This window comes from Pieris rapae, chromosome 22 (assembly GCF_905147795.1).
Source record: "Pieris rapae chromosome 22, ilPieRapa1.1, whole genome shotgun sequence".
Taxonomy (NCBI): Eukaryota; Metazoa; Arthropoda; class Insecta; order Lepidoptera; family Pieridae; genus Pieris; species Pieris rapae.
The window spans coordinates 2754861-2773913 of record NC_059530.1 but is presented as its reverse complement, the minus strand read 5'-3'; the positions used below and the strand labels follow the sequence as shown (position 1 = coordinate 2773913).

The 19053-nt window shown below is 31.7% G+C and overlaps 1 protein-coding gene and 2 long non-coding RNA genes across 3 annotated transcripts in view; 2 read left to right on the top strand and 1 right to left on the bottom strand.

Moving 5' to 3' along the window:
• The window catches only part of LOC110996172 (igLON family member 5), a 105391-nt gene that overhangs the window by 68951 nt on the left and 17387 nt on the right, over window positions 1-19053 (bottom strand). The gene's annotated exons all lie outside the window — the stretch shown is intronic.
• On the top strand, window positions 7851-10492 carry LOC123690133. Its single transcript, XR_006750933.1, has 3 exons — window positions 7851-7932; window positions 8743-8904; window positions 10352-10492. It is a non-coding gene; the product is annotated as an uncharacterized LOC123690133 (long non-coding RNA).
• LOC123690132 lies at window positions 13157-16791 on the top strand. The gene is made up of 4 exons (XR_006750932.1): window positions 13157-13252; window positions 14843-14937; window positions 16101-16159; window positions 16510-16791. It is a non-coding gene; the product is annotated as an uncharacterized LOC123690132 (long non-coding RNA).

The window sequence follows — 19053 nt, the reverse complement described above, 5'->3', positions numbered from 1 at the left end:
TATTGTATATATATTGGAACTCGTTTTACCAATAATAAACTAATAAAACTCAAGGATATATATTTATTAAAATAAAACTTTTTTGCAGACATAAAAGTACATTGTAATTTTAGAGTCATAATTTTAGCCTAAAGTTTTAAGCCAAAATTAAATATTTCACAGTTTGTAGACAAAAACCAGATTCAAATGCGCATTTGTTTGTATTTCCTAGTTTATGAACTACTTCCATGTCTCAAAATGTCCGTTAAGCAAGATCAGGGTTCGCAAGAAAATCGTTATAAAATATAGAATATGACCAGATATATTTATGAATTTTAGCATTTTGGAGGGTAGAGAAGCTCAGGGTATTTTGACTTTTGAGAGGTTACAAGACACCAAGACAACTTAATAGTGTTGCTATTATCGGCATCGGAACACCCGCTGTTACACAACCTAGTCCCAAATTGGGCTGACCTAATAATCCGTTCATTATCATATTGGGCATGCCCGGCATACCCATGCTTAAACCACTCGTTGGGATATTAGGAATTCCTAGCCCTCCAATATTTGGGCAACCACAACCTCCTGAATACTTGGGTGGAATACTCGGCGTGGATTCACATATGGTAGTAGGTGGGTTCATTGGCAACATACTGAATGGGGCCTGTGAAGTTTCACAAACAGTGGTAGTGGCCATATTTGGTAGCGAATACAGATTTGGAATGGAGTTGCTTTCGCAGACCGTGGTTGGTGGCGTCAACAATTGTGGATTGGATGACTCGCAGACTGTTGTACTTGGGCCAAAGATGCCCCTTCCTGGGAAATTGAAGGGAAAGCGTGGAAACGCCCGGGGCAGGAGATTCGGATATCCTTGTGATTCACACAGTGGGCTGCAAGTGGCAACGGTGAGGGTAGCTAAAAAAAACAAATAGTTAATAGAGAAATACATTGATAGGTTACTCACTCAACACACACTTAACAAATGAAATACATACATACGGGATAATAAAAAAAAACATTAATCAATTATCGGATAATGGCTAACTTTGCTAATCACTTTAGTACGAGTTACGACTGTCGATGTTTTTATAGTCCCTACGATTTTGTTCGTCTCTCTAATTAGATAATTCCATTCGACAGATTTGAACCACAGTGACTATAAGTGATTCTATCTGTTGTACAATAAAAACGCGTTTTGTATGTGGCTTTAATATTCTTTTTTAATATTTCAATTGTATTATTAGACCAGTGTTGGAATAGCGAAAGGTGCCATTTAATACTGCACTAAAATAATTATCTATTTATCTATACATTAAATATAATATATATTTACGGAAAACGATGTGAGGAAAAAAAGCTGATCAGTATCAGATAATGGGAGTCTAATACACACGATCAAATCGATGGCTGGAAGTCATCTACAGACCGATTTACAAGACATTTTCCTTTACGAAGTAGCGAACTGTGGAGTCCTTGTGGGTTCCCTAGGAGATACGACCTCTGTCTAAAAAAAATACCCCCTCAAGAACTGGCAAGTCACTCACTAAATAGTTGGTCATTTAGGAGTGCCGTAGGTTCGTTTGCTTACGGCATCCCGTGGGTTCGTTTATATATTAAAAAATGTATATATGCGCTATGATATGTTGCTGGAAGTTCAAGAATGCCGGTGCAAATACAGAAATGGAATCAAGGATTTTCTTCTTTACTTACCAATAAGCACGAAGATCTTGGAAGCCATTGTGAATGCCGAATGTGGTGGTTCAGTTCCATCCGTTACATTTATACGAAAACCTTTTACGGTTCACGTATTTTAAAAATAAACAAAAGTTAATTAAAATTTTGTTTTATACGTTTCAATATGTTCCATTCGCTTTGAAAACATATCGACGATCATATAACATATATCGGCGATTCCTTACACAACGTGAGTATGACGGAAATGTTGTCAACAATCAGGAGTAGCTTGGATCCAGAGTGTATATCATATTTTTATATTTATAAACGTTAATTTTCCTTATAATAAGCCGTGTTAAAGAGATCATAAAGAAACGGAAAAAAAGTTTATTGCCAGTTCATCTCTTCCGTTCTACATCCTTGATTTGAGAACTGGCAGTAAAATATACAAAATTAGAAGCATTTAATGTATATTCTTTGTCTGACGTTCATAAGTTCATAAGTCCTTCAAGAAAAGAGCGTACCAATTCTTAAAAGGTCGGCAACGCACTCGCGAGGCCTCTGGCATTGAGAGTGTCCATGGGCGGCGGTATCACTTAACATCAGGTGAGCCTCCTGCCCGTTTGCCCCCGGTTCTATAAAAAAAAGTGTACATTATGTTACATACATGAATAAATAATTTTTGTTTGTTTGTTATTTCTTATCTAATAGGCAAGGACGTGATCAGTCTCCAGTGCCTGACGCACGTCCTCGTCTTTTTGGGTCTAATGCAAGGCGTTTTTCTAACGATGTTTTCCTCCGCCGTTCGAGCGATTGTTAAATGCGCACATAGAAAGATAGTCCATTGGTGCACAGCCGGAGGTCGAACCTACGACCTCGGGGATGAGAGAAGCTCGCACTAGGTCAACACTGCTTAACTCTGACATATTAAGATCTAATAGTCTTGAAGTTCAGAAATAATTGTTTCTTTTCATATGTTGCTGGAGACAAACGGGCAAGATCATCAGGCGTCTAATGTTAAGTGATACCACCGCCCATGGACACACACACTAGGGTGAAATACCATATCGCCTTCCTGAACACACCAAGCTTCTTAGAGGCTAACTTAGCCTTTCTTCTATAAATGATTTTTAGATGAATGATAGAAGAGGGAAGGAATAAAGTCATATTTTTTAATGAATCAAACATACTTACACTAGCGATCTTGTCTCTACTTACCTGTAACAGAAATAATTTATTCAAGCATAACTCTTTAACTATTTTAAAACACACATTGTTTATCTGTCATTAAAACTACATATAAAATGATAAGTTGTAATTAGCCTTCATACACGATTTTAGTATTAGTGTAAGATTCAGTCCATACCTAGTTAAGTATGTCAAAACAGTATTGGATTTAACATTATAATAGCTTATGATTAGCTTTTTAGTATGTATTTAGTTAGTTATTAATATTCAATTTTTATTTTTATAAGATTAAGGTTCTATATATTATATATAAATATTTTTTTTCATAAACTTCTGGTTCTTACACTAATCATTTTTATTTTATTTTCTTACTAGGGTTGCCTGGAAGAGAACGCTAATTACCGATAAGGCAGCCCGTTGGATCCTTTGTAATTTTTATGTATTATTGTATTTGTATTTCTTTGCAACGAACTGTGAATAAATAAATATATGGATCAGCGCTCAGCGTGACTCTGAGAGACATGCTATTATACATGTAATGTTAATGCTAGTAATGTTTCCTACATTACTAGCATAGCATACACACTACATGAAGAATTATTGTTTTGGTTAAATCTTGTCTATTTATAAGTGCAAATAGATAGATACAGAGATTATTGAACTACCGTCAAGAGTCCTTTGTGTAAACATACCTCTTAATAAAGACAACGCAACTTACAAGGTTTTGTAGCCACAGATAAAATGTGCGCTTACAAATGAATATTATGAAACACAAAATATTAAATTGCTTGAGTCAAATTTACATTATTATTGTCACTACACTCTTCCATTGTACTTGTTTTTCATGGAACTTTGGAAAACACCATCAAAGTTGAGGTTTGCCGTCGCCATATTGACAGTTTGAAGAGTTTCGTTTCGAGTTCGAGAGTTGGCAGAAAGTGGAGTTAAATTTAAATTAACAGTCAACAGGTTAGGCAAGTAATGAAACGTCATCGATTCAAACCATTTGTCTAGGTGTTTGATCAACTGGCTGAATATCTTTCAGGCCGCTAGTTAAGCGGCTAGGCTGCTAATTAAACGGATAATAAAGCTAATTGTCTGCGACAAGCCCATTCCAGCAGAACTACAAAAAAATGCCTGGGGCCTTCTGGAAAATTTAGGATCCTTCATTCACAGTTCAATCAATGAGTAAGAGCATGTTTCACATTTAAACAATACATGTTAAAAGTATTTCTTCCAACTAGGTTTATTTCTCATTTTGAGTAGAGATAGAGAACCATGAAAACCAATAAATAAATACGCTGTTAAAATACATGAATTCTGACAAGTTTCGTTCTATATGACAGCGGTCAAAAGAATATTATAACGATTAAAATGCATATTTTGAGAACAAATAAATGCTATTAATCTCGAATCAAAACTAAACTATAATTCCTTTTATCAACAATTTATGATTCATTAGGCACACTGATTTAATAATGGTAAGTTGGATTTAATTAGCTGCTTTTCTGAATTTTTTTCTGCAGATTTATATACAAAGAATATCATTTCAAACGGTAGCTCTCAAAGATGCAAAGCAGTAATTTTTAAGCCAAGAATTTAGTTAGGAGTCTAGAATTTTTTTCCGAAAATCAAATCCAAAAATTTTAATTCCTTAATTTTAGGTGCAAATCTTAATCTCGTGTCACAATGTTTGTCCTCAATGGACTCCTAAACCACTTAACCGATTATAATAAAATTCGCACACTATGTGCAGTTCGATCCAACTTGAGAGATAGGATAGGTAAGGTCTTTAATTATAGTCGCAATTTTATTTTATTGCAAATTATTTGTTTATTATTTGATACAATTCTAACAGATGGCGCTGTATTAAAAGTACCTTTCACATAAGTTCTCCTACAGTTTCCCTAGAATAGTTTACTACTATGTAATATTACAAAAACCTTAGCCACAGCAACGCTTGGCCGAGTCTGTTAGTTGTGTTATATATTTTAAGTGGCCATTTAAGTATTACGTAAGTAGATTTACTGCAACCCCTTCTTTTCTTATCAGTAAAAGTAAGCAGTAAAATTAGAAAATTCGTTATAAAGAGTTTATTCCAAAAAAAGTTCGTAATGTAAAGAGATATTATACGAATGGTAAATGGTGATTACGAAGAAATTCTTAGAGGAGGTCGTTATATTGATGTAGGTTCTATTAAGCCTGCATTGTATATATTTAACTTTTATTATTAAAAACTGCCCTATGATGTGTCATATGACTCAGTACAGTATATGTAAAATGTATTTTGAATTTACATTTTGACAACAAGAGTTATAGTCTCGGTTCTGAATAATAAGATTAGAAGGATTTTAGTATTAAAAAAAATTATCCAGTTCCTATTTTTACTTTACTTTATTATACAAGATGACGCCATAATCTAGTTAGGTAATAAATGAGATAATGTCGTAAGATTTATAAATATGTGACCATGATATAGCCTTAGTGTATAATCATATAAATATATTTAAATATTGTACCAGATGTAAATTTATATTCTATCGACATTTATTTTTCTAAGCAAGATTATTGGTTTCAACACATTACAGAGTTAATACAATAATGACATCCTTAATTCACAAATAAAGTATAATACTTTATACATAATAACTGAACAGAATAAATATTACAGGTTATATTTGCTCATTGGCAATATAATAATATATGAATCCATTATGACAATTAAAGTTTAATTGTCTTTAGTTACCCAAAGTTTATATCACCCAAGAGTTTCTGTTGGTTTCTGTTATTACTTACGAACTTCTATCCTAGTCTAGATAGATTTTCTTTATGGTATATTACATATTTTGCATTAGCACATATGAATTAACAATTTTAAATATACTTGCGTAAGATATTGTACATTGTATTTTGCTTTAAATTTTAATTTTTAATAATAAATTTCTTTTTTTTTTATAAAAGTTATGTTTACTCTAATTGTCATACATTTTAGATTTACGATAAAATGGAAAATAATCAGTAGATTTAGAATTATGTATGATGTCGAAATCTTAATAAACAAATCAAATTCAATAAATAAAACTCTAATTTTAAATATACAACTGTACTACTCAATTCCTGACATATTGCATATAAAATGTTTTTTCTGTCTTATTGTCTTATTGTATTACAGATTCAAATGAAAAACATCATGAAACATTTTATTATTTTATTTCTAGGTAAGTTATTAATACGTTCCTATTACGCACTAACAATTTAGTAAGATAATTGTAACTTGTTTATTGTACGTAAGGTACATTATTTGTCAAAATTTACATATTAGCATAAAGAATTAATATTAAAATTTCATAAATGAATATAAAAAAAATCAGTGGCGCTACAACCTCTTTAGGTCTTGGCCTCAGATTTCTGAATCTGTTTCATGATCATTTTTAAATCTAATAGGCAAGTAGATTATCAGCCTCCATAGACATGTCGGTTTCCTTACTATGTTTTCCATCACCGTTCGAGCAAATGTTAAATGCGCACATAGAAAGAAACTCCATTGGTGCACAGCCGGGGATCGAACCTACGACCTCAGGTATGAGAGTCACACGCTGAAGCCACTAGGCCAACACTGCTCAATAAAAAAATATATATTTTAGATATTATAGAGAGGAAATATTTGTATTCTATGATTGTAATAAAATCCTCAAATAACAAGCGATCTAAATATGAAGGTACTTGTATTATAATGTCTTCCTGAGTAATATTAGTCAAGGCTGTCTTTAATTATTGATTTGAAAGAGAAGAAGCCCTATAGAAAACAGTAAATTGAAATAGTTTCTCACTGGGGAATGACGAGATTTCTATTTGTCTTTTGTTTATAACTTTCAGTCTATGGATCGCTAATCAATGCTTCATCGGTACGCCTTGGGATGGACACAGATAAACGCCAACTCACATTGCGATACAAGATGCTGCCTGATATACCGTTTATTGGAAATTTTTGTTATTGCCGTGATTATAATATGAGAAATTTGTGTGTTTTTTATTCTGTGTGGTGCATATATATACGTTTTTTAAACCGGTCATTTTAAATTGGAAAAGTATTTTTAAAAGAGTAAGTAGTTTAAAATGGTTAAGGAAAGGAATATTTGAAATATCTAATTTTCGTAATATTTAAAAAATGTAATATGGTTGCATTAAATGCAATCGGGAAAAAGAAGACTGGGTGACTGAATCGCTATGAAAAAAATACGGAAACATATATAATATGAAAACATACTAAAAATGAATTAAAGTCTGCACATAAGATCAGTAAAAAAAACAATTGCACTTTTAGTTCGACGGTGTCAACAGAATTGTTAAAATGACACTTTGTTAAAATCCAATCTTCATCTAAACTACTATCTATATATCAAAACTACTTCATCATAAGTCTAAAAATAAATAATCCAGAGATGCCGGATAAAATAGGTAATAGATTTATAATATTTTTAAAGAAAACTCCAATTCACTTCAGTAATATAAAATATTACTGTCGCAAAATCTCTTTGCTAAATCTTTGTACAAACGAACGATATTTTCTGATGAACCTGTTTTTTTTATTTTTTGCTTGGATCACAAAACATACATATAAACTCTAGTTAGTTTCATACTAGTAATCAAAGTCAAAGTCAAAAATAATTTATTCATATAGGTAACATAATGTACACTTACGAACGTCAAAAAAAAAAGAAATATACATTAAATGAATCTAATTTTACATTTAGTTTAATTGCTATTCTAATAGATTTCTTATCATTAGCAGTGTATCGCGTAGTAGATACAAAAACAATTTGTCTTTACTACGCTATTCTCGCATATGAATAAATCTGATCCAAAATGTTAAACCTAAGAGGGCCCTTGCGTTTCGTGGTTTGTAAAAACTTTTGATAATATCATTTTGTTTAATTTTAATGTTATAAACAAAACTAATTGATTATAATTAATTAAAAAACTGAATTTAGTGCATTTAAAGAGCGGCCATTTTGCAGTCTGCAAGACTGATTGGCAAACGTCAATATAGAAAAATGTTTTATTTTCAAGTTTTTGTATTATTTTCGTTGGGTAAGTGCTCGTCTTCAAGCAGTAATTTAAAGTGATTTTGTCAAAACGTCTGTTTTTAAATCAAATCAAAAATAATTTATTCATGTAGTTAACATAATGTACACTAATGAACGTCAAACTGTCTAGTTTTTTATAACAAAAAAATATATATTAGATTCACTAATTATACCAAATTCCCTCCTAGGCTTCACAGCTCCCATAAACGAGACAAAAGACTATAGCGCACTTTAGTTTTATTCCTATAATTGGTCAAAGGGAAAGACAGATCCTGTCGCGCGCCTGAGATTGAACTAGTATAGTACTAGAGATGCTGTTCACCAATCACAATCAACGTTTCGTCTTACTTTTAACACATTAAATGCTTAAACAATCGATTCAAAGTAACAGCTGGAAACCAAAACTTTTTATGGCGAATTTGGATTTAGTAAATGAATGTTTGAAACTATGTATGATGCGAGTTGTCGGTATACAGCACATTGGGTGCCGAATACTCGGATCCGGATGGCAATGGTTTCAAAAAATGGACGGGACGCTCGCACAGATCCGAGTGGGCGGCACCGCTACTTTGACCCCGCTCCACTCGGATCCGAGAAAAAGGCACTGAATGTGTTCTCAATACACGGGATGATTCATGGCAATCTATTTAAATAAATCGTTACCTAGAATAAATAAATGTATTTCTGTTACATATATAAAGCGATAGGAATGTTATAGTAGACAAATTCGGGAAAGGCCTACATTTATAACCATGCTATGGACGTAATTCTATTTCAGCAATTATAAAAAATGACTATGTGTATTTTGTTACAGTATTTTCCGTGCATCCAGACCGAATGGATATGGACCTGCCTTGTCCAGTTGACACATTCTCTCAGGACTATAGTTCACAGATCTATGGCTCCCCCCTGGTCATTCCTCCGCTAACTATCACTGTCAATTACGATAAACCTGAAGCCAATGAACAAAAGTCAGGTAAGAATAATTAATACTAGTTAGACCTTTATAACGTCATTTAAGAACCTCAATTTCCGAGTAATCAGTTCGGTTGAAACTTTTTTTTTTATAGAACAGGGGGCAAACGGGCAGGAGGCTCACCTGATGTTAAGTGATACCGCCCATGGACACTCTCAATGCCAGAGCGCTCGCGAGTGCGTTGCCGGCCTTTTAAGAATTTTAGTCCAAATTTTAATAGCTGGTGAACACACCAACAGCTCATAAGAGTAGTTTTATCTAAGAATAAAGTTAGTAGTTATTGATTACACGACTCTACAAAAAAATTTTCGTTCTTTGTTCTAAAGTTTATACTATTATTTTTTAGTTTGTTATGCACAAAAACGAAAAGAAAATACCTTTTTTCGGTATTAAGTTTGCTTTTGTGATAGTTATAATAATAGTACTCATTTTTAAATTTTTACTATATTTGGGGTTTATTGAGAGAAAGTAGCTATGAACATAAAAGAAAAAGCAAAAGTGTGCACTTTTAAGTTATTTTCCACTTTTCTGTAAGCTAATTTTATTTTCAATCAAAAATTAAAATCCGAGATTTTTAAAAATTTCGTTCAATCAGTCTTCTAAGCACAAAAGCAAAGTTTTTCATGCCATTTTTTTTCCGTCTTATTACGACCTAAACTACCGAAATTTAATGCTTTGCAATCAAAGTCAAATTTCATGTTGACCCGTGTTATTCACTTGTCACTTCCTTTCAAAGTGGCGAAGACTCCTACAAGCCCTGTCGCGGTGAGCCTTCCCGATTTGGGATAATATTTGGGATTTGAGATAATCCCACCGCCTTGAACCTCTGATAGGGCTCCATTAGGTCTCTTGGTCATCCCGCGCTTATTTTTATATTAGGTATTTAAGTCTCACAATATACAGTTATCTAGTGCAGTTGGCTGATACATACGCTACATATACTCTACAGTTACTCGAGATATTTATTACATAAAAATTTAAATACACATTTTCAGTCCACTGGCGAAAAAGCGATGAACTTTATTTGTACAGCAACAGAAATCTGATTAACTCAATTTCTATTTATTGAAATAGGCTTAACTTAGATATCTAAAAAATAGTTTTCCAATCGAATATTTATATAGATAATAAAATTTTGTAAGCATTGCGTAAATAACTTCAAGTTTTACTAGAAAGCCCGATCATTAACGGACAAGAATATTTGTCACTTTTATTTACCCTGTTGGCTATTATCAAATCTGGATTTTAAGCTGAAACTTGAATGAAAACTGAGATAAACCCGTTAACCTGTTTCGTTCAATTGTGATTGAATGAAAATATAGGAGTAACGTTTGGACTGCAATTGACGCATCATACTCTCTCCATCGTTGTCTATGGTTTTAAATTTTATACCATACATGCTTGTTAATATCCTATATATGTATTAACACTAATATTTTTATTCCAGGTACAAATGAAAGAACAGTAGAAGTGATTAGAAAATCAAATTTATTACACAATATATTTCATCTACCCTCTGTTATAGCAGATTCGTTGGTACAATAAGTGAAACAGTAATCTAATAAAATGTTTTATTTGTAATAAGTCATTAATTTATTTATTTTGTTCTACATAGATTTTATCTGTTTTAATTCAGAAAAATCAAACATATTTTTGAAGTTATACTTCTTATACCGCGATGGAGAAAAATGATGAGAGTGAATTTTTACGATGCGCGCGCACTCCAACACCTAAATATATTAATATATAGTATTTACTAATAATTTATTTATTTAAATAAAATCAGTTATAATTTAATTTAATTTAAATAAAAAAAATATAATATAATCAATAAATGTTTGGTTAATTTTAATATGTATTGTTAATCACTACTGCATTTTAGTAATTTATTTCCATACGCCAAAGTATTATTGCTCGTCTACATAAGTACACACTCTTTTTATATGTGTAAGAGGTTAAACGATTTTAGGCGCGAACTACCACAGACTATTAATAAGAGGAACTAGTTCGTACTTAAAGCAATTCTGTCTGTCCCACTATCTTATAAAATCAATTAAGTTAATACGCTAAAATTACATTACTTTTCAATCATTATTTGCCCCATGCGGACTACAAATTGTTTAATTCTTATTAGTTTGTAAGAATAAAGACAATATGTCATAACCTATTTATTACAACTCTTCAAACTTTGGTCACTATGACCAAAGTTTTTAAATATGTATTAATTTTTGTTATTACTATGTAAATTCTTCTAATTGGAAAGTTTCTTGCCAGTTCTTCTTGCCCGCTCTACGCCCTTGACTTGCAAAGTGGTAGTAAATGTAAATTTAAAATTAATTAAATTTTTTTGACGTCCACAAGTGTACTTATTTACCGAAATTAATAAAGATATTTTGTTTGTTTGTGTGTGTTTATTCGTTTCCATTTGGAAAAATACATTGCCAGAGTGGACTGCGGTGCCCAATAGAGGGCTGGAGCACTGAGGCGCCGCGCCCCGTTATAACAATTAGTTTTGTAAAACATTAAATTAATGTATTTTTGTCATATTTTGTTTCTGAAATGGATTACTTGGCTTGCGATATAATATATAATGTAAATTTCAAAATCATGTTCAATGTAAATGTTCGTCATAAAATGAATTCAAAGTTTCCAAAAATGGCTAAGTTTGCATGTTTCAATCTTTCAAAATGGATACATAAACTACTCAACTCGACCATATATTTTCCATTTGCCCTACTTAAAGAAACGATGACAAAAAATGGAAAGAAACAATGACCCCAGGTACATACAGACAGGACCCCAGGTACTGTCTACCTGGCGCTAACTTTTACCTTTAATTACGTCCAAGTGGACCCCAGGCCCAAAAGTCTCTAATAAATAAACAACAAAGTCACTGCACTTATAAAGAAATTTGTGATTGCAAAAAATTATAGATCATTTTAAATTAGTATGCTCATACATAAAGCCTCCGATCTCAACAAAGTGATTCCTAAGTGACCTATACTATATGTAGGTCTACGTGTAATTTAAACTCATAGTCTAATGAATTTATCGTGTTCTGACAGATTCTAGCAGACCTATAATACCCTCGGGATAAGCTATCACATATAGAACTACAAAGTTATTTCTATCTAATATTGTGGAGAGCCAATCGTAGAATTGATAGCAATCTATGCATCGTTTAATTTTATAAATAAGTTTATAATAACTTGTATGAGTTTAAAATTATTTTCTGCTCACTACAAGCGCGCTTTTAATGAAACTACTTTATTAATATTATAATTATTTAATGGATATTATAATTATTGTTAACATTTCTTATATGTATAGTATCAGTTCAAAAAATTAAGGTTAGTGTTGTTAGTGTTCTAGTATTTGTATTTGCGTACAATGTTATTTTAAGATATTTATATACATATTTTTTTATTTCTCTTTGTCTTGAGTTCTAGTTCTATTACGAAAAATTTCATCTTTTGTTTGTCATACATGTAGAAAATAAAATATATGAATAGCGGATGAAACTACTTTATAATGAATAAATCCATAAAATCATAAATAGATCGGCTAATAAAATCTTTGTTAAGTGATAAAACTGAGAGTAAGAACAAGTTACCGTACTGCTAAGTCTGACTTCCGTACGTCAATAATTAATTTAGACATGAATCTCACAGCGTGACTTAGCACATAAACTATTATTTAATGAAATCGTCTGAAATAGTTATTATTATAAGGCTTTCTTAATAAACGAAGACTTAGGGTCCTTCGAGAAAAGAGCGTACCAATTCTTAAAAGGCCGGCAACGCTCTCGCGAGCCCTCTGGCATTGTGAGTGTCCATGGGCGGCGGTATCACTTAACATCCTGCCCGTTTGAACCCTGTTCTATAAAAAAAAAACGAAGATCACGCGAAGTTTTTTGGCATTTTGTGAAAGAAAAAGAATTTTTGGGACTTTAAGAAAACCAAGTATTAGTTTACTTTAATTACAATTTCTGTAAGAAAACAATTTGATATTGATGCGAAAAATAAAACGTTTAAACTAAACAAAACCATTTTTAAACTACTTGTCAAGTTTAGAAGCTTTTTTTTATGTAATTAATGTTTAAGTAAAAAATATTAATTACTGATAACGAAACGTGAAACCACTAAACCATCGCGTATTTTAGTATTTTCAAACAAATGAAATCGATTATAATAGGTTTTAAATTAACAAATCTATGTCAAATCGCGTGACGTGTGTCTAATATTTTTTTAAACATTTTCAAAGCAAATCTTCAGTATCATACAACACTAAGAATATTACCAAGTCCTTCGTAATGAAGGTATATTCTTCAATATAGTCTCTGATTCATGTAAGTTTTTTTTATCTAACGAAACAAATTCATACTGTTTTGCATAAACAAGTCAAAACAAACGCTATAATATAAGTATATGTCTGGTCCTCAGATTTATGCTGGGTGATCATTTGTTTTTTTTTTTAATAGACGACACACGCCATTGCTTTTGGGTCTAAAGCATGCCGGTTTCCTCGAGTCTCGAAATTTAGAATACATTCAAGACTTTTGGTATCTGCCAACAACATAAAGGGTATCGATAAGTTTATATCAGTTTGTATTGTGAATTTAGAGATAGTACAAATTGGACCAAATACAGGGCCTTGAGACAAAATCACATAAAGGCGTGATCGAACTAATATCATTTCCACAGATTCGTTTAGAGTTAGTTACGACTGTCGAATTGTTCCCAGCCCCATGTCGGTAGAAAAAATCGATTTGAAGATCAAAAGCACCCATAGCTATGTTTTCATGTGGCATAGTTTTTTTTATTATTATTTGCCTCGGGCCAGGCTTAAATCATTAATATACCAGTTTGTCTTATGTATGTTAGGTCTCCACCACGTTCCACAGTCTAGTATCTCTAATCAATAGACAAGTGACTTTCCTGCCTCTTTTTAAAGAATGGATTTTTACAGCAAATTATCTAAAAAGTTGTCAGAAGTATATGTGGTCTGTGGTCCTTTTAGAAAAAGGCGCGAATAATACAATAACAATTAATAATTACGTATCGTCAAATTTTTATTCAAATTAAGTTAATAATATTAACGAGCTGACCTGGCAAACGTCGTTTTGCCATGTAAGTATATCATTTACAGTAAAAAATAGGGGTTGATCGTAGAGGGTTGAAAATTAGGGTTGTATTTACTTTTTAATGTTGTATCATAAAAAATTATTAAATTATCCCAAAATTAAAAAAAAATTAGGGTTGGACTACCCTTAAAATTTAGGGGGTGAAAAATAGATCTTGTCGGATTCTCAGACATACCCAATATGTATACAAAATTTCATGAGAATTGGTTAAGCCGTTTCGGAGGAGTTTACCTACAAACACCTCGTGTCGCACGAGAATTTTATATACCTATTACTTAGATGAAATAATTTGAATTCTAAATTTTCTACACAACTTGTTTTGTTTGTTTTTTCATGTCGTCGAGACACCGTTAGTACCGGCAGTAGGTACAATGTAATATACTTATTCAAGTCTATATATATTTAAGAGGTTTTATATATACGAATAAGTCGTTACACTTTTATAACGCTGGATTAGGTCACAGAACATATTGAAGTTGATGATATTGCTGTGGTTATTGGATGGTGTGGGATTCGTGTGTAAATTACGCGGAAAATCAGACGTTTCAAACTTTTTCACTCTCTTCTGGTTTGAGTGCAAAGTTTTTTGATTTGGTACAAAGTAACTTATACGAAAAAAATCTAAGTTCAGGGGAACTTGTCTAAGTATTATACTTCGTTACATTTTCTACTTTTATGTAGGTTCTTGTGATATTGAGAAATAAAAATTAAAAATATTCATATTGTTTTATAATAAACCAGATATACAAATATACTTGTGTCTTTAAAACTTGTTCAGGTTTATTTCAATTTCAGAAAAAAATCGTTTCCTAAATGATTCGGCCAACTCCTTTCCGATATGATAATCCCACGATCAGAATTACATCACTACAAAATCAGGATTTTAATTTGTGAGTATTTATCATTACATATCATTACAAAATTAAAAATAGGGCTAATCTAATTATACAACTTAGGACATTCAATAGCATAGAGGTACGTTTCAATAGAACTTGTAGTTGTTTACTATAAAAGAATGAATTAAAAAATAGGATTCACAGACCTAAAAGTATAGTATAATAATGTCATGCTACGGATTTAACACTACACTATTTTATGTAACCATTCGAACATGCAAATAAATGTAGTAGTTCTAGGCGACTTAATCGTTTGTTTAAAACATTTTAAACCGTTTTTATCCTCGAATTACAATTGCAAAATGGCCGATTAAATGCCATTCAATCTGCCATTTTGTTTTTGTTGCCGCCATTTTAGCGCGCATCGTTACTTATGTATTTCAATGAATATTTATCTAGAGGATTCTGAATTTATTTTAAATACTACATATTATTTACATTCGAAAGCAATCTATAATAATTGGCAGTAAACCTATTATAGCTTTTTTTAATAATTTAATTTTCATATATTTTTTTCATGTTACCTATACTTTGTTTCTTTTTTTATTTTATTTTAAAAAAATAGCAGTAGCTCCAGGCAGAAGATGAGTAGATGCTTCTAATGGGAAGTCACTCCACATGACAGCTCAACAGAACAAATTCGCTGATAGCCTTAGGGCTGATTGCAAATTACCACAGAGAAAAAAGTTTTTTTAAAGAAAATTTCAGTCTGAATAAAACATGAAACGTAAAATATATTTCACATAAATGATATTTGAATGAATAAAAAGCAGAATTGAAATTACCTCATTAATGACATTAACTCAAAATGGCGGTCTCGCTAATTAATTACAAACTTACTCGTACAGATTAGACGTCATTATTTATTCTTTGTGTTCATATTAGAGATACAAAATTATATATTTGGGTTTATTTTGGGAAATTTGGCCATTTTAATCCTTTTGTCAATCATTTTAAATTAATGTTAAAAGCTCTGTGCAAATGAATATTTGAGGCAGGCTCAGATATTCGGCAAGAGTAATATATCATATAAACCTATTAGCATAGACAATACGAAAAATCATATAAGAATGATTTACAACAAAGGCCGTTTAAGGCTTTCACAATTCTGCGTTAACAAATACTTTCTTCTGTTAAATTTGTAATTATTTTTTCAGTTATATTGTTGAGTCAAGATGTCTACACGCTACGCTCTTGGGATCAATATTATGAACAGGTATGGCAATTAATATTAAGGGCGTTGTAGTCCTTTTTAACGTTCGCACTTTCTGAAACACTTAATCAAATAATATATACCTTCTCAGTGTCTCGATGTTTAAGAATGAAAATCACGATGCAGGTATAAAACCGATACTCAATTAGAAACGTGTAGCTGGCCTAATATTATGTTTTATAAAAATGTATATGTAAGGGTATGTATGTGCGTATCTTTACATAACACATTGTAAGATACGTGTTATGTAATCCATAATACAACGATACACACACACATGAGATAGTGGTTAAATCAATGAGGAGAAGAGTACCTAATTCAGAATATACATTTAGGTAAATTTCTTTTGACAGAACAATGGAGACATCGAAGCAATTCAAAATACTAATGAAGACTTTAGCGCTGTAAGTCCTGATAAAAAAAATACAGAAAAGAAAGTTTACATAGCAGGCTCAGATTATAAACTAGACAATATAATAAGCGAGATGTTACACTATATATGTGTTCATGAAATAGAAGTGTATTTCTTTTCCTACAAAGATGAAGAATTCAGTTATATAAGAAGTTTAAATTCATCCTTAAGTGTTTTAAAACATTTGTTATCTAAATATCCCCATTATTTTTACAAGAAACTAGAAAATGAAAACAGCTATTATTATTTAAATAATTTAATTATTATACCCGAAGATGATATATCGGGCATAGACAGAGATATCAAAAATCATAGAAATTACTATGAATTTAATATACCAAATGATAGACTTTACATAGGAAAGGATATAAATGTCTATGTTGATAACATAATGAGCTCTGGTTTAGATACAAGCAATAGTAATTATTATAGGCCAGCGCAAGGCGATTATAGTTATTACGAGTTTGGAGATCCCGACGGACAACAATTTAAAGGAAAAGATATAAATGTCAGTGTTTTTCAACCTTATACTGGTTATAGTAACATTGAAACTCTCATTAGTAATGACTTGCAAGATAATATTTACGATAAAAATGATCATCAAGAAGAAAATGAGTTGAATGTCTCATGCAATCAAAACTGCAAAGGCAAAAATGTTTTAGAGGAACAGCAAAGCCGCAATGACTTAACAAGTGACGTTAATAATAACAATGCAGTCAGTGAAGAAAACCTCAAAGTTCCATATGATGGTGTATGTAATCAAGATGAGCAAGTCTATGAGTTCAATTATCCAAACAATAATTATAAAGTGAAAAAAATAAACATTAATGTTTTAGTATCAGGAAACGATGAAGAGCAAAATTGTAACAACGCTAATGATAACAATAATGTCAATGAAGAAAATCTCGTTGTTCCATATGATGGTTTATATAATCAAGATAAACGAAGCTATGAGTTCAATTTTCCAAACAATAATTATAAGGGAAAAAATAAAAACGTTAATATGTTAGTATTAGGCAATGAGGAACAGGAAAGACACAACGACTTAATAACTGGCGCAAATGATACCAGTAATAGCAGTAATGAAAAACACGAAGTTCCAATTGGTGTTTTGTATAATCAAGATAAGCAAGGCTATGAGCTTAACTATCCAAATAATAAGTACAAAGGCGTAGATATAAACGTTGATTTAAACGCAGCTGACCATAAACATAATTATACTGAGAGCAGTACTCGAGCATCTTACCTTAGAGGCTATAGGAAACAATTTCATGAAGATGACGAAGATGTAGCAAATACTTTTGAACCTTTAGGATCTAGGGGTTCAATATGGTCCGACACAGATAATAACAGTGCTGATGAAATAACAAACCCAAGTATCGATATTTTTCCTCGATATAATACAGGAAGTAACCCAGAAATAAAAAACGACGCAGAAGATCAATATCACTACTCTGATAAGGTGATTACGGATAAGTTCAATTCACAAAGCGCTTCAACCAAAGGAGCTCAAGAAGCTGAACTAGTTGATAATTTCAATACCAAAAGGTTATTGGAATATCCATCTGAAAAATATAATTCAGCGAATATTGTTCTTGATGATGATGTATCAGCGCAAATGCTACCACAAATACAAGAAACGGTCTCTTATAAACCATCCGGTCAGAACGAAGAGATTTCGCAGCCGAATAAATACTTCATTGATAAAGACATAAGAAGCATACGTACAAGTGTGGATAGGATAATAGAACCATTAGAAAAAACTACTGGTACATTTATGGAAAACACTATTCCCTGTTTTACTACATCTGAAATCCTAGATATGGGACCAAAAGCTGATAATTACTTCGAAAAGTCTCCTCAACCGAAAAGCAATTATGATACTCCATCATATTCCAAACATATTCACAGAAAAACGTTTCAACCGAAAGGACAATTCCACTTAGATGAGAAAGTAGATGACATTTGTGAAATAAATACTTCATATCTCAGTGCGAACCCATCTACGGACGCAAATGTTATGGATTTCGCGAATGAAGAAATTAATTCTGGAGTACCACATAAAGTATTACATAGTATAAAATCTTACAATCCATTTTACAGCTCGAAAACATCTTATACTAATAAATTTTTAACACTACTGAAATACTTTAATACACAGGAATATACTAATCAACCACAAGAAGCAATGCTAGGCCCACAATTAACCTTCAAACCCTTAATGACTGGTTTTAATACATATCAACCTCACATTCACTATCAGCCTACTTTACCTTATCATAGTCCACTTACTATATGCAATGAACATTTACACACATTCAAAGATATAAAACCATCAATAATATTCCACGACATGAGACAATACATAAATTACAAGAAACACCATCAAAACAATCCATCACAAATATTTAAATATAAATCAGTACCCCAAAGAAAGCTTCATAATTATGACCTTGAGCAGACACTGAACTCATATAAATATTCA